Below are 15,140 nucleotides of genomic sequence, written 5' to 3'. Positions count from 1 at the left end.
GATGCAGAAGAAATCATTTTTCACTTTAGTGTCCCTTTAAGGAATCCTGAATATGTTACTTTCTGCGGGCCGTTTCGTTCTATCTTTCTTTTCATCTGAAGAGGTCGCGGATGGAGTTGTGAGGATGGTTTTGAAGTCGCTTGCATTTAAGTGTGATGCTTCTAAGCTGTGCTCGGTCAGGTTTGGTCGTGTTTGCATAACTTCTATTTTTTTTTAGAAGTGTATAGCTGCGAGGAACGAAATCTGTGGTTACTTTGATGGATTGATTGATTGATTACAATTAGCACTGTAGGCAACTGTTATGAACAGTGCAAGTAGTAAATGCATGCTTAATTCAGTGAGATGTTCGCAGATGAATACAGTTTCGTCCGTTGCATGTCGCAATACGAAATGAAATCTTGAAAGCAACCTTTATACATTGTATGGCGGTGTAAAGGATGCACTGAAAAGCCGAACTAAATCAATTTCAACTTTCCTCAATGCATTTCCATTAATTAGCGAGAAAAAATGAGTTGATCGACGACTACGGAAAGAAAAGGCCGGAAAGGCTTCAAATGCGCGGCGGCTTGAAGCAGCGGACTGTGGGGAGTTATACGCTGCTGTGCCTTTCTGTAGACATATTCACTTTTCTTTTACGCTCTGGCTTTGGAGAAAAAAAAGGAGTAAATAAACGTGTGTTTTCTTTCTTTCTTTCTTCCTTTCTTTCTTTCTTTCTTTCTTTCTTTCTTTCTTTCTTTCTTTCTTTCTTTCTTTCTTTCTTTCTTTCTTTCTTTCTTTCATGTTGTCCATCGTCCTAGCTCCTGGAGCTTTGTTACAATGTTTAGAAAGAGCTTTGACGTCGCCTAGTCTATAGGCTGCCTCCGTGATCTTTCTGCGGAGCGAATGAAGAAATAATTGTACGGCGGATAGCGAGCCCATATGTGACACCGAAAAATGTGCACCCGTGAGGGCGCGCGCACGCACGCACGCACGCACACACACACGCACAGACACACGCGCGCGCGCACACACACACACATGCACGCACACGCACACACATACACACACGCACACGCACAGACACACACGCCCGGACGTACTGCTTCGCGTCGTCTTCCGACGCCGTCTGTATTGGATATCGAGTCTGATATCTGCGTACACGGCAAAGAAAGGAGGGAAGGACGCGGGGGAGATCGATTTATTGAACGAGGCGCCGGCGGTCGGGGCACCTGACGCGTCGCCGTTGTTGCACGACTGTGATGCGCTCGGCTGCGCGCCAGCTTCACCTCGTGACGCTCGCTCGGCACCGCGCTTTGAAGGCACGGACTCGCACGAGGCCCGAGGGAGAGGGAAAGGACGGATGATTGACGAGGAGGAGGAGGAAGATGGGATGGAGCGACGCTCGTCAAACATTGTGCCCGAAGTTGGACTGCTCGCTCGCATGCTCGTAGCGAACAGGGCCGGTATTTTGTAGCGATGCCTTTTCCGATTCTATGCTTTTTCAGATTTTTCGCGCTTGGCCAGTGGTCAGAGCGACGGTCTGCCCACATTATCAACGGGATCAGACGGCCGTGTGTGGTGGATGATAAGAATAGCATAGAATAAGGCATAAGGCATCGCTACAAAATAGCGGCCCAGGTTGTAACATTTAGGATAACCCAGTCGACGACGACGATAAGAACTACTTCTACTACTACTATCAGTGCTAGTGGCAGAAGTAATTCTTGTAGGTGCAGCACTAGTTCACGTAGTAGTAGTAGTGTTACTACTACTACTACTACTACTACAGGGTGCGCACAGGTCCTTGAAAACCTACTACTACCTACTACTACCAGCTTTCAATACGGTTAGTATAGTAGTAGTATAGTAGTAGTAGTAGTAGTAGTAACTACTGCTACTACTACTACTACTACAGGGTGCGCACAGGTCCTTGAAAACCTACTACAACTACTACTACTACTAACCGTATTGAAAGCTGGTAGTAGTGGTTGCTATAGGTGGTTTACCACTGGTAGTACTGCTGCTACTAGTAAGGTAAGCAGTAGTAATTGTGCTAAAACTGGTTGTGCCAGTAATACAACTACTACTACTACTACTACTACTACTACTACTACTACTACTAGTAAGGTAAGCAGTAGTAATTGTACTAAAACTGGTTGTGCCAGTAATACAACTACTACTACTACTACTACTACTACTACTACTACTACTACTACTACTACTACTATTACTACCAGCAGTGGAACTAGTATAGTGTAGTCGTACATGTACTGATCCTTACAGTAGTCGTTGTAATACCCATGCAACATGGATCAATAAGTGCCGCAGCAACGACTACGCAGACAAAGCAACAGCGATAGCACCGGCAGCTAGTCGTTGATATGGTCTACCATTTGAGGTCATACAATATAGAATCCGAAGACGTTCCCCCTTTTCTTTTTCTTCTTTTTCATATTTCTGTTGTTATATTAATGCGTATCTTACGGGGCACGGCGACGTTGTTCTGTGTAGTGTTTGAGAAGTACCACCGGTTTTCAATGCCCAATCGTTGCAGTCGCAGGAAAGCGATGGCACAGGGTTGCCCGTATAGACGAGGTCGTGGTTGGCTCCTGGACGTGCAAGCCGCATTCCGAGAAGGACGGAATGCGAAAGGCGCCCGTGTACGGAGACTTGGACGCAGCTAGAGAACCCCAGGTGGTCTTAAATTAACGCGGAGTCAACCGCAACGGCGACATTCATGGACAAGGTGCGGCTTTGGTACGCAAAACGCCATCCGCAATCAATTAGTCTGGCAGGGGTCATCAAGTTCGTGCGTAAGGGAGCGAACACATTTACGATCCTCTTCCGTGGTTGCATCTGCTTGGAATTTCCTGTTAGCGTATGTGGTTGACTTATGTGTCCTTGCTTGCTCGAACTTCCTTCGTTGCTCAGTTTTCCCCCCTCGCTCGTGCTTTTCGCTGCGATTTCCATGAAGTACATTGGGTGCGTCCTTGATATTCTTTTCCAAACCTATCTTGCTGCGGCAGGCAATGACGGCCAAACACGAATTGTGTTAGGTAAGACCTGAGGTATGTGTAGTCTGGTACTGCGTGACATGGAACAGCAGCGAGCGTGACCAACGCTCGCGTGTAGTGTGATTCCAGGTCCGTGACGTTTCTCGACACGTCGGCCAACTAGGTCCTATAAAAAAGTGAACTCTGTGACACTTTTCGTGAAGTTCGTCAACATAGCTAGCTGCGCGAATCGCCTGAGCATTGCGGACATGTAAGTGCGCTTAACAGCCGAGGACGACAGAAAGGACGGGAAACAAATAGCGTGCCAGAAGCCCTTTCATCAAATATGCAGGGTATCCCAACTATATCACACCGAGATAAGGAAAAAAAAATCGCCGGTTATTCCAAGCGAATAAAGACCGAGCGTATATTGTTTCGAGCCTTGTTGAGGAATCGCCAGTAATTCTTGGTCCCTGACATTCAAGTCTTAAATAATAGCGAGCAGCTAACTTTTTCATTCTTGTTCCAGCTGATAAGATGTCAATTAGGGGCTGGTGGAGAATCGTAAGAGATGTAAAAATGAAGCGTTTCCAGCAAGGTACACCATTGCGTGTTTACCTTTTCCGGCACAAGCCCGCGGAATAAGAAGTACGTCATGTGACTGCACGCCCGTACGAACTATAGTGCGTACGGATGCGCAATAGCGCTTGCTTGCTTCGCCACTAGTCTCATGTGGAAAGCAAGCTGTTCGTGTGTTACTGTGCCGAGAAGCGGCGATAACAACTCGCGTGTTCTTTCCACAACGCGTAAACTGCTCCCGACGATTTTTGCGTATCAAGGAAACGCGCCGACCCGAACGTCGAGCGTGAGGTTAACACTGACCCGCCGTGCTTGCACAGTGGCTATGGGGTTGGGCTGCTGAGCACGGAGGTCGCGGGATCGAATCCCGGCCACGGCGGCCGCATTTCGATGGGGGCGGAATGCGAAAACACCCGTGTACTTAGATTTAGGTGCACGTTAAAGAACCCCAGGTGGTAGAAATTTCCGGAGTCATCCACTACGGCGTGCCTCATGACCAGAAAGTGGTTTTGGCACGTAAAACCCCATAATTTAATTAAAGATTAACCCTGCACTGCGATCACGTGACATCCCAAAGGCAAGGTTCCTTTTCCGTCAACGTCACCGAATCTATAGATGTACTGATCCGTTTTGTTCTTCTTCGCGTATCATCATCGCCTCGATAATAGGACTTGAGCTTTGTTTGCGATTTAGAACAGTAGAGCTATCAAATTTGGCAGTCTGTTGCAGTTTGAGGTCTGATGTCCCGTTGCCTCCGTTCTTGACGTTACTGAAGTCTTCTCAGAGGTGTTCATTCAGGCAACGACCGGGGCGGGAGGTAATTCTTGGCGCTCAAATTTCACCATATTGTCAAATTCTGCGATGGTGGCGCTCTTATGTCTATCAGAGGGACGAAGACAAAAGTTTAAGAAGCAGTGTTCGAAGTAACAAACGCTTTTCAATCGTAATTGCTTTTCGCCGTTGGCTGGCGGCCTTCGCTAATAATATTATCCTGCCCAACCCACGTCTCCCCTGTAGTGCCTTCGAGCCCTGTGGGTATAATAAATAAATAAATAAATAAATAAATAAATAAATAAATAAATAAATAAATAAATAAATATGTCTAGCGTCAGGATTGTCTGAAATTTTCTTACCGTTTTCTCTTAAGAACAATTTTAGCGTGATAGCTTTTCTTGAATCCAGGCGCAGAAGTCTCGGTCGAGAAAACACAATTTTATCGCTGAAGTTACGTACGAATGTGTCGTTAAGGAAAAGAGAAACGATTAACTGTGCTAAAAGAAAAGATGACGTAGAAGCAACGAGTGAAGGTGTGAGGAACGCGACTCAACAGAGAGAGAGAGGGGGGAGGAGGGGGTCTTATAACGGAGAGGAATTAAAATGACAAGTTCAGGAAGCGAAGCAGCGGAAACGACGTCGACGCGCCAAATGACGTCTCCATACGCGTACACACGCACGCACACTGTAAATCTATTTTTTTCCAGTCCGCCGACGACGACGCCATCTAGAGTCCGAGGTGGAGGAGGAGTAGGAGGGGGAGGTTGTAGGTGCCGCAGCTTACGCAGCCCATCGAGGCACCGACGACCGACCGACCGGCGGACCGACGAACCGATTCGATGCGCGTATGCGTCAGCGCGGAGAGCTGTTCGCGTACTTCTTTCTCCCCCGTCGACGACGAGATGTACAAAAAAGATAACGGCGCCGCACGCACGGCCCGTACAGCGCGCCGGCGGCGGCGGCGGTCACTTATTTAAATATACACCGGCCAGATGTTTTAACAAGTCTGCTACACCGGCGCGCTTCCCTTCGAGCGGAGCCGATGGCCCGCGACGGCCGCTTCTCCTAATTACACGCCGGGAAGCCTCTCTTATCGCCTTCCCTCCTTTTTTTTTTCTTTCACCGTTTTAAATTAAGGCAGCATAAACCCGCAATTAGTGGCAGGAACGGCGGTAGCGGGAAAGAGGGAGAGAGGGGGAAGATGAGGGCAGGAGGGGGGGGGGGGGCGACACTCCGACGAACGATTAACGGTGGCGGAGCTCGCGTATACTGCTGTGGCTGGACCGCGAGACACACTACTGCTGTCGACACTCTCGCCCCCCCCCCCCCCCCTCTCTCCCTTCCCGCCACCGATCTCCGTTCCCCGCTGTCCCTGTTGCTGCGTGTCCTTCGTCCGACGAACTTTTCTTTATTTTACTGTTTCTGTCTTTGTTTTAGACGTTGTATCTTTGGGGTGTTTTACTTTTTCGCATCGCCGTGCCTCCCTCTGTTGCGCGTGTCTGCGTGGTGCGCGCGAGGGTGCAGAAAAACAACTCGTCGACGCCGTTGTATGTACATATTATAGTGCTCGCGTTTCACCGCCTTTGTAACGTGCGCGGCGGGAGCGAATAGGCTAGTAACTGTCGCGGACTGTTCTATGTTGTATGACTGGCCGTGACCGCATTCTTGCCTGTGGTTTCTGTTTGCGACAATGTATACCTCAGCTGGCTGTAAGCGTGGAGGATGGCTTGGCGGAGCACAGTCTGTAGCACTTTGACGATCTAGGAGCGAGGTTGTTGTGGTCTATCAGGGCTGAGGAGTCGTTGTCGACTTTAGTTTAAAATGGAGAACACTGCAGACGAGCAGGCAAGTTAAAGAGCAACTGCAACGAAATTTCAGTTTGCTAAATTGGTAATCTATAGCTACATGTACCCGTGGTTATACGGGTATGCAGTGGTATCTCGCTATAACGAAGTTGACGTGAGAGCCAGAATTACTTCGCTGTATCCATTACCTAGTTATGTCCATGATCACATGCACTGCACTATGCATCTCTACGGGGCTCTCAAGGGGAATTTCACGTATTTCGTTATGTACCGTTTCGCTTTTGCATTTGGGCCCCGCTGAAACGCGGCTGCCGCGACCGGACTCGAACCCGCGACCTCGAGCCACTACGGCGAGTTATATTGAAAAGGCGAAACCTTTCAGAAGCTAAGGAAACAACCAGTATGAGCTGTATTCCCGGTCATACAGAAAACGAAACTATCAGCTTGGCGATTGCTTAAAGGTTACCTGAAACGCTTTTTTTTTCGTACGCCTGTAGACATGGAGGGTGTCCATAATGGAATGCTTTCTCACAATAATTTCACGTTAGCGCGCTATAATGACACAGATACGAGCGGTGAAGCGGTACCCTCCCCTCAAGCCACGGTGTTGCCCCTCAACTTTGTACACCGTGCGGCCATCGCGCCGTCCCTCCTCCTCCTCCTAGCACTGACGCAAATGTCGTCGACTTCCGGTTGATTTGAACCCAGTTTGGTTCCGGGTCTATTTCCGATAGGCAGCTTTTCTCGTTAAGCACGCGCGACGCCATAGCGAAATTAAAAGACGACGTTCGCGCGGCAGGTGGAGGAGACGCGGCGGCACTGCGTGCAATGCTGTGTAGCCTGCGTTACACGACGCGGACAGGGACGGATGCCGCCTCGGGCGTTCGCCGCACTGTTGCGAGTGTATGTGCAATGTGCGAACTACAAAGCGGCCGTATCTGGCATTTATTTTGGTTTGAAAATTGCCTGATAACATGTAAATGTTATGACTGTCTCTATACTACGCTCGTAAGATTTCTTTGTGGCCGTCAGCAGGGGGGGAGGGGGGGTAGTCATGCAGCGGCATGTTTCAAGGATTCCCGTTGACGTAACGTGGGCAGCCAATCGCATCGCTCGCTAGAGTGACATCTCGGTCTCGGGCGTGTGAAGTGGCGGCTGAAGACGCCGGGGGAACGGCGCCGCTGCGATCGGTAGCGATGCACGTTTCTTAATGTCTTATATTAAATGATACGCCTTATGCGGAGCGCTTAGGTACGTATCTTAATGATCAGAAAGACCTACCCTACGGACTGAGCACGCTTCTACGCAAACGTCAAAATCTTTTCGGGGTCCCTTTAACGGATAGCTTCCACTAAACCAAGAATGCTTCCTGCCACGCTGGCACATGCGCTTCGTTAAATTAAGAAACGAAGCGTTAGAATTGAGCATCCTTGCATTCTAACGTCGACAAACGATCAAAGGTTGCCGTATGCAAAGACAAGCCGTAACTCAGGTCGCAAGGGACATCAGCAGACAAAACAGGTGACTATAAACGTGATCCTAAGAATAATGTGGTTGATTTCAAACGCGTGGAATGGTATGTGATGAGTTAAATGGTGCGTGATAAGAAGGTGAACATCTACATTTTTGTGGTATCACGTAAGTTACCTGTGAAACGAGCTATATGCGCTCCAATAATCTTCCCCTTATTATCATCAGTTAAGGTAAGAACCGCCGATCATCTACAAAATGCGACAAATTGGCACCTTCACAAATGTTACCGCGTTTAGAGCGCATGTAATTGTGCGGGAGTAGCGCCCGATTGTCCTATTCACAGGGGTGCATGCAGCATACATACTTTACTGCAAGCTGGCCTGCTTTTTCTCCTTTTCCAGTGACATAGCGCGCGGCGGCCGCGCGACGCCGTGTGTGCGTACGTATATATATATATATATATATATATATATATATATATACCTGTGGCCGCGCGGTCGCGAAGCGTCGCGTCGCTGATCGTTATCGCCGAGTCGTTGATTTACGGAGCGGCGGCCGCCTCCTGCAGCGCCGTGTGTGTTACGGTGCGAGTGCGTGTGGATGTGTGCTCTGCTGCTGCTGCTGCTGCCGTTGCACGACGCGCAGTAGCCAGCAGGCGCCGCTGTGCCGTCGCCCAAGTGGGGAGGGGAGGGGAGAGGGGGAGGAGGTGGCGAGGAGGAAGCAGCACGGAGGCGTGCGTGTGTCGTCGCAGCCGGTCGTGGTCCTACGGCGCGCGCCGACGCGCTCTCCTAGCGTCATTGCGGCACGTGCCAGCTGCAGTGCACGCGTCTACGCGCGTCTACGCGCGTCCTGAGGCGGGCGACGCTTGGCGGCCGTCGACGAGACGTGCTGTGCCAAATATCTCGGAGGCGCTGGCGTTTAGCGGCGTCTGCAGCTCGCGAAGGGCCAAGTTTGGATGAATTATGAGGCCCGAGAAAACTACAACCATAATTGTATTTGAAGTATCCCTGACGGTTTTTGAACCGGACCGACTCTCATTCTTCAGGGGTGAGATAGAAAGAGGTGTACAGTATAGTTGTGCTTGTACGCGTTTGTGGTGGTTAAACATGGCGCGCGGAGACCTTGATCAATCCTTGGCTCTGTGCTGAACGTTCTCCTTTGAAGGAAGAGCTCTGTCTCGACTGGTTTACTACCGTTACCTTACAGGTCCATTCGATTCACCTGCACTTCCTTAGACCAGCTGGGCGAGCGCCCAACTCACAGAAAGCAAAATTCTTGGGCACTAGCCCACACCGGCATCAGCGCGAGCCGCCTCAATGTCGCTGCTGCGTTGCTTGGTAATATAGCGGATAGCGCGACGAATTGTGACTGTGCGGCAATGCATGACGCTGTATAGGTCAGCGGGACATTGACACCGTGTATGACTCTGTGGCGCCTGCACCTACGGCGTGACAGCGCCCACATGGAAAAAGATTTTATTATTCATTCATGCCTTCTTTTTCTGACCATTCTTCGCGTCCTGCTTCCCCGTCACAAGTGCAGTGTAACCGGCAGTGTAACGCAGTAATCCTGCGTTTCTTTGCGTTTATCACTTTCCCCTTAAACTATAACGAAAAAAAAATTGAAGCGATAATCAACTGCCTCTTGATCATTAGAGCTTTAGCTTGTCCGATAAACACGTACCGTTTTAAAAGTTAGCGGGTTACCGGAGCCGTAGATGGCAATAAGCATAGCTGGTAGCGACATCGTGCGACGCTTTGTCCAACTACAATACGTTTGAAGCACTTTTGCGTTCTTCAGTGTTTTCGTCGAAGGAAAACAATAGAATGAGGTGCAGGCTAATGAACGTGCCACTAACCACTTTCTACACCAGCAATTAAGTGGAATGTGGCACGCCATTGTAATAGTGGAACTGCTTGCTAACTGGTGAAGACTTGCGTGACAATTCGGTAATACATTAATGCATAAATAATAGAGAGGTTTAGCTTGTCCGGTATTCCGGTAAAATGCAGACGGACGGGGTGTTGGGACGGAGGCGTAATCGTGTTGCTGCCAAAAATTTACACCAGGGTCGAAGAAGAATACGCTCGGTTAATGAAATATTAGCTGTTTCTATCTGTTTGAGCACTGCGCCACCAGGTGGCTGCACCATGCAGACCGCTCACGTTTACGCCTCTGCCCCAACGCCCCAAGGCCGCCCCGTCCGCCTGCGTTTTACCGGGATACCGGAGAAGCTAAACCTCTCTATTAGAGAGGTTTAGCTTGTCCGGTATTCCGGTAAAACGCAGGCGGTAGGGGCGGAGGGTAAACACACACGCACGCACGCACGCACACACACACAAACACACACACACACACACACACACACAAAACTTGGATATTTGAACACTTGAATTACGATTCATACTTATTACTTATGAGCCGATGAGAAGGCGTTTGGCGTTAACGTTTCAAAACGAAGTTAGGGCACGCATGCGAACAGACACAACAACCGAAACCTGCCTTCGCCGCTGTTACGTAAGGGTAAGCAAAAACGCACGTACAGATAAATCAAAAAGAAAGTAAGAAAAAAAGAAATGTGAGTGAAAGATAGTAGCTGAAAGACCGGGTTGAGTTCAAGGGAGAAGAGTGCGTTCGACGTGGCGAGAAGGCGAACCAGAAACGGAAAACCGCCCCCCGTCGCAATCATTTTGCCGACTACTAAGTCGAACAACAATAGTTCGTTTGGTAGCGAAGGCTGCCGGAACCAAATGCCGCCCGCCGCGCCACCGGTATAGATTCGCTTTCCTCTCCCCCTTTCGTCTGCCTCCTTTCCTCTGCCCGGCTTCTTTTTTTTTTTTCACGGATATTCTGTTTATCCTACTATTCCTCTCACGGGAGCCGCGGGGCGTTCTGTTTGCCCCGGTAGTTTTCGGCAGTTATAATGCCGCGATAATTCAGAGCTTGGCGAACAAGGCCAGCGCGCCTTCTCAATTGGAATTAAATGTGAACGAAATCAGAGGAAAATGCATATTGGAGAAGGCTGGAAAGACAGAGCGGGGGGAGGGGAGGCAGTTGTCGAGGGGGCCGCCGTTTTCAGACTCGCCTATTATTCGAGTCGGTTTGTACGAGAATTGATTAATTCCGCATGATTCGATCTCACGCTTACTACGCGCTGTCCCTTCCAGTGCGTACAGCTAGTGCAGTGCACTCTTATAGTGAACATCCAGTTGAAACTTACAGTCATCAATCGCAGGTGAGATATGACTTGAAGGCGTGCGGGCTACACTCGCTTGGAGAGCTGTCCGCCTGGCGGTTCATGCGAGACCTTCAAATAAAGTCGACTAAGCATCGTTCTTGTGTTCGCGTTGCACCGTTTACGTATTCCCATTAAGAGTGGACCACCCTGTGCATCTGTGTGGGACCTCGACACGTCGGTGAGCTTTAAATTGAGAAGAGATGTAAAATCAAGCGAAGAAGAAAGACAGCGTACTACGTGGCTGTCGCGGTCCTCATCATCGCAGCAACCACTGTACGGCTCAAGGGCCGCTTTAGCAGCCGACGATAGATGACAGTTAATCTTTGATCTCGCGGATCAATCGAATATGCAGGTGACGCTTTCCATCACTTCGGTCGTTTCATCGGACCTTTGCCTTTTCTTCGTATATGACGGGCAGGAGGCCCGCCGGCATCGTTGTCGATCGCATTTGATGAAACTAGTTTCGTTCCCGCAACCGCGACCGTAAACGCTATCCCGCGCACGAGAATGTTCTTTTTTTTTTTGCGACATAGGCTTCAATAACACTTTCGGCAGTGATACGTCACCTGGCGCGCGACTGACTTCCGCGGGGCGTTATGATACCAACTTCCAGTGCATGCCACGTAGCCGCGCCATCCTCGCACCTATAAGTACGAGTCTATCTTCGATGCAGGTGCCGTGCGCGCCAAGTACACGCGCGAGAAGACAAAGGGGCCCTCATTGAAAATGACGTTTCGCTTTTCCTTTGCATGTATAACCGTTTCTCCCCCGAGCGCCCTCTATCGGCCTTGCCTGGCTTCTTCGCCAGACGGCGCTCCGACTCCTGCCTTTCCTTCCCCCCGCCCCCTCCACCGCTGCCGCGCAGCCTTGTCCGTTCGACATTCCCCCGGCTTTCGGTCTTATTCTAATCGGCCTGTCCCTGCTTCGCGCCGCACTCCATCCCTCCCGATCGCCGAAGCGTTCCTTCCGCGGCCGCTGTCGCTGCTGATCTTGATTCATCATCGAGTGAGTCCGGCGCGGATGTGGTTTTTTTTTTTTCTTCTTCCATGTCGGCTCCACGCTGCGTGGCTCCTTGTGGCGCGTGGCTCGCGCGCCGCTTGTTACCGGGCGCATTCCTCGCAGCGCGCACCCCGAGCGCTACCGCTGCCGTTGTTGTTGCAGCCGCGCTGCCGTACAGTGGCTGCTGCTTCTTCTGTCTTGCTTTATGACTCCGCCACGTGCGCCGGCTCAAATCAGTCTGAGCTCCTCCCCCTCTTCCAACTCCCCCCCCACCCCTCTCCTCATCCTCTCACTTGTTCTTCCCTCTCTGAGCTCTCCGCCGATACACCGCTCCTTTCCCTCCTCCCCTGCTCTTGTACACCCGCCCCTTCTTAGCAGAGCACCTTCTAGACACCTTAAGCCGTACACCTTCGCTGCCCGGTTCAGCCGCTTCTGTAGTTCGAACACACGCGTCCGACCTGCTGCCATTCCCCGCCTTGCTGTCGGCTGTCCTCTCCGTCTCTCCTATTTTATTGCGCGCGCGTGTGTACCTGTGTATTCGTTTCGTTCGTTCGTTTGCGTTTTCAATCGCAAGCGTCCTCGCCGCGACGCCAGCGCTGAGACCGCTTACACACGTGGCCGGATTTAACGGCGCGCGCGCGGCTTTGTCATTGCTTTCGGTTTCAGTTCTTGGCGGCACGACCCCGCTCGCGTGTCCATTCTCTATCGCCTATTAGACTGCTTACAAGAAAAAAAGAAATTAAGTGTAGAAAAAGAAGATAAACAAAGTAAACTGCAACACATTGACGGTCTCGAAGGTGTTCTGTGTGGGGTTGCCTATCAACTTTATTTCCTCCACTTGGCACCGTGGATGAGTAGTACACTTGTTCTTCTCATCGCTCTCACTTCAAGTGTTCACTGTATCTACGTGCAACAGCGGGCTCGAGCGAGCCACGCTCACTTTGCCATGCTTTGACGCAGGACTTCCTTTCGTCTCTCCGTCTGCCTGTCTCTCTGCTGCCGATGGTTTCTCTTACGTTTCTGTATCTAAGAGTGCGGCGGCACTATCTCTTCCCCAGTTACCCGCATTTTCGCCCTTCGCCCGTTCTCGCCCCCTCCCCCCCCCTTCCGTCCGCGAGACCCCGGAACCTTTACCCTCCGCGCGACGCGAGCGCATATGCAAATTACGTAACGCGCAACTGCGGCGATCCGCGTCGCCGGCCCGCCGTCTCCTCCGCGCGTTTTGCGACCGAGAAGGACGCGCGAGCGGCAACGAGCGGCGCTGTGGAAGCCGTCACCCTCCTCACCCACTTCGTCGTCGGCCTCTCCCTCCGCCTCTCTCTCTCTCCCTCTCTCTCTCTCTCTCTCTCTCTCTCTCGTGCTCCGGTCTCTCTGTCGGCCTCTCCGGCACGTGCTCGTGAGGCGCAGGTGCGGGAACCCGGTAGCGCGCGCGGTGACTGCCGCCGCTACCGAGAGGAGTTTTTGAGGCCGATTGCGTGAAAGGTTCGTTATCTTCTCGCCGAGTGTGTGCTTCTATCCCCCTGTCCCCCCCCCCCCTCCACCTCGTCACATCCTTTCGTTGTCCCAGCCGAACCCGCTTCTTTCTTTTTTTGAACCCCTTTCTGGCCTTCTCCTTCATGCTCGCATGTTATTATCGTCAGGTTTGTTTTGCGAGTGACCGGGGGAAGTCGGCGTATGTATGCATGTTTCTCGGGCGCTACACGGTAACGCCGTCTCGTCGACTCCCGCCTCGTCTCGCGCGGCCTGCGTCGAATCTGTTTGCGGTAACGATGTCTGACTTCTTTGCCGTTTGAGCGCCTCCACTTTCTTTTTCTTTCTTTTATCTTATGTTATTGGACCTGAGGTCAGAGAGCAAGATGTATGGCCACTTTCGGTTCGTCGAGACTTATTCCTTTTTTTTTTTCCCCCCTCGTTCGGAATCAGGCTTGAGGGACGGCGATATCCAGCGAGGAAAATGAGTGTTATTTACGATGCGTACGAGGCGTGGCTGTTGTCGAAGAGTGTGCTGCGTCTATATCGAAACGTCGCGAGCGATTGAAGCATGGAGAGACGGCGCGTCGCCGGTGTAAACTCGCGTATAACGACATTTCTAGCAACCCGCCGTGGTTACTCAGTGGCTGTGGTGTTGCGCTGCCAAGCAGGAAGTCGCGGGATCGAATCCCGGCCGCGGCGGCCGCATTTCGATGGGGGCGAAATGCGAACACACCCGTGTACTTAGATTTAGGTGCACGTTAAGGAACCCCAGCTGGTCGAAATATCCGGAGTCCCCCACTACAGCGTGCTTCATAATCAGAAAGTGGTTTTGGCACGTAAAACCACATAATTAAGATAAACATTTCTAGCGATGGGTACGGCCACTTCGACAAGTACCTTAGGACTAAAGAACTTTGTCATTATAGTCTTTTCTCTGTAGTCCTTGTCCGGAACTGTCTTGAGCTAATGTATGAATTAAGAGAAGAAGAGCGGACGACACCGTTTAATAGGCACCAAGACATGATTACATGTACAGATACGCAGAAAAAAAAAGTGGGCGCAGGCAGTGAATATACGAAATGTTATCACATTTACCTGTTGCAGGAATCGGATGTAGGGAGTTTTAAGGGGCCGTAGTGCGGTCTCGCACCTTCTCACGGGCGTCGCCGCTTCATTGGCTCTACTTGGGCACCGCATACTGGATGACGGCGTTAAATGACTAAGGCGTTGATGTTAAAGGTAGTAGCATAGTAGATGGACTACTGGGGATAATCATCGTGGTGGTGCCTCGCCACAAAAGACGATGGGCTTATATCCAAAGCAAATACGCGATAGGCGCCTCGCTGGTCGCCGTGAAGCTCTCACTGCCGTCAGCGTCCGCGACTTAATTATCCTAGAACCCTGCTTCGCGAATGTTTCAGCTGCTCCGAGGTAAAGTGAAATTGAGGTAAGTCTCTCTCTCTCTCTCTCCACGAGTTGCCTAGAACACACGAATTTCCGCTTCTTCTTTGGCGAACTAACCGCGAGAGGTATTAATGGGACCCACAGCATTGCCTAAACACTCGCTAACTATAAATGTTACAGTTCATTGAATTTACGAAGAGAGAGAGAGAGAGGCAAAAGGGGAGGAAATACAAGGAGGTTAGCCAGTGCAAGTACCGACTGGCCATCCTGTGCTGAAGAAAGGGGTAAAGAAAATAAAGGCTGAAAGAAGAAAAAAAAAGATATTCTATGTTGGCAAGCCCATTTATTGCGGTCTCTGCTCTCTCGTAATAGTTGGGCTATGAATCAAATATCACGCGCGGGCGACTGTTGGCCGATCTCCAA

At 50.7% G+C, this 15,140-nt stretch overlaps 1 protein-coding gene across 4 annotated transcripts in view; it reads left to right on the top strand.

Annotated features, from left to right (window-relative positions):
* The window catches only part of LOC135906461 (uncharacterized), a 541,800-nt gene that overhangs the window by 296,639 nt on the left and 230,021 nt on the right, over nt 1–15,140 (top strand). The window lies entirely within an intron of this gene.

This window comes from Dermacentor albipictus, chromosome 9 (assembly GCF_038994185.2).
Source record: "Dermacentor albipictus isolate Rhodes 1998 colony chromosome 9, USDA_Dalb.pri_finalv2, whole genome shotgun sequence".
NCBI classification, from domain to species: Eukaryota; Metazoa; Arthropoda; class Arachnida; order Ixodida; family Ixodidae; genus Dermacentor; species Dermacentor albipictus.
Note: the sequence above shows the minus strand (reverse complement) of the source record. Positions and strands in the feature narration are given on the sequence as shown.